This window comes from Macaca fascicularis, chromosome 4, assembly GCF_037993035.2.
Source record: "Macaca fascicularis isolate 582-1 chromosome 4, T2T-MFA8v1.1".
Lineage (NCBI taxonomy): Eukaryota > Metazoa > Chordata > Mammalia > Primates > Cercopithecidae > Macaca > Macaca fascicularis.
Window position 1 is genome coordinate 105,412,127 of NC_088378.1, and position 2,222 is coordinate 105,414,348.

The window sequence follows — 2,222 nt, forward strand, 5'->3', positions numbered from 1 at the left end:
TCCAGTTCTCAAGGGAAATGCTTCCAGCTTTTGCCTGTTCAGTGCAGTGTTGGCTGTGGCTTTGTTATGTATGGCTCTAACTATTCTGAGGTATGTTCATTCAATGCCTAATTTGTTGAGAGTTTTTATCATGAAGGGACATTGAATTTTACCAAAAGCCATTTCTACATGTCTTGAGATGATTATGTGGTTTTTTAAATTTTAATTCTGTTTGTGTGGTGAATCACGTTCATTCATTTGTATATGTTGAACCAAAAGCCAACTTGGTCATGGTGAATTAACTTTTTGCTGTGCTGCTGGATTCAGTTTGCTAGTATTTTGTTTAGAAATTTTGCATCTATATTCATCTGGAATAGTGACCTACAGTTTTGTTTTATCCATTGTGTCTCTGACAGATTTTGGTATCAGAATGTTGTTATTTTCATAGAATGAGCTGAGAAGGAGTCCCTTCTCCTTGATTTTTTATTTTTGAATAATTTCAGTAAGATTGGTACTAGCTCTTTTTTTTTTTTTTTTTTTTTTTTACATCTGGTAGAATTTGTCTGTGAACCCATCTGGTCCAGGGCTTTTTTTTTTTGTAGGCTTTTTGTAGCAGATTAATTTTATAACTCATTATTGGTCTGTTCAGGATTTAATTTTCTTTCTGGTTCAATCTTGGGAGGCTGTGTGTTTCCAGGCATTTACTCATTTCTTCTAAGTTTTCTAGTTTGTATGCAGAGAGGTGTTCATATTAGTCTTTAAGGACTTTTTTTTTGTATTTCTGTGGGGTTGATTACAATGTCACCTTTGCCATTTCTGATTGTGTTTATTTGGATCTTCTCTCTTTTTTCTTTACTAATCTAGCTCACAGTATATATGCCTAGTTTAATCTTTCAAAACACAACCTTTGGTTTTGTTGATTTTTTGTATGCATTTTTGCATCTCAATTTCATTTGGTTCAGCTCTAATTTTGGTTATTTCTTTTCATCTACTGTCTTTGGGGTTGGTTTGCTCTTGTTTTTCCAGTTCCTCTAGGTGTAACATTAGATTATTAATTTGGGATCTTTCTAACTTCTTGAGGTAGATATTTAGTGCCATAAACTTTCCTCTTAATATTGCTTTAGCTGGGTCTCAAGGATTCTGATATGTTATGTCTCTGTTTTCATTAGGTCCAAAGAATTTTTTTTGATTTGTGCCTTAATTTTATTCTTTACCCAAAAGTCATTCAGGAGCAAGTTGTTTAACTTCCATGTAATTGTATGGTTTTGATAGATCTTCTTGGTATTGATTTCTATTTTATTGTTCTGTGGTCAAACAGTGTGATTGGTATGATTTTGATATTTTTTAATTTGTTGAGACTTGCTTTATGGCTGAGCATGTGGTTAATCTTAGAGTATCTGCCATGTGCAGATAAGAATGCATATTCTGTTGTTTTTGGATGGAGTATTCTGTAGATGTCTTTCAAGTCTGATTCATCAATTGTAGAGTTTAAGTCCTAGATATTTTTAGTTAGTTTTCTGTCTCAATAATCTGTCTAATGCTGTCAGTGGGATGTTGAAGTTCCCCATTATTATTTTGTGGTTGTCTAATCTCTACTCTCTAAGAATTTGTTTTATGAATCCGGGTGCTCCAACATTGGGGCTATGTGTGTGTATTTCAGTCATTTCAATCTGGTTAAGAACCATTGCTGAGGAGCTAGTGTGATCATATGAAGGTAAGAAGACACTTTGGTTTTTAGAGTTGTCAGAGTTCTTGGACTGGTTCTTTCTCATCTGTGAGGGCTGATGTTCCTTTGCTCTTTGAAGTTACTATCCTTTGGATAGGGCTTTTGTTTTTATGTTCTTCATTGCCCTTGAGTGTTTGACTGTGGTACAAGTTGGATATAGTTGAATACTTTTGTTTCTGGATTGTGTATACATATACATATACATATACACACACACACACACAAATGCAGGAAATGTGTGTGCATATATATATACACACACACACACATACACACATACATACACTGGGTGTCTTTTGGGGTCTCTCTCTCTCTCTCATATTTAATGTTAGACTACATTAGAGTACATGTTTAAGGAGGTCAAAAGCTCTTTAAAAACATTAATTAAAAGTTGTTGCTCTCTAGAGAAGTAAATAAATAATATTTTTCTTCTGGAGCAGTAATCTTGACCAAGTAGAGGGTTGTGCTGGTTGGAACCTTAGCTCAAAGTCAAATGTGAGTCATTATCTAGGATGCA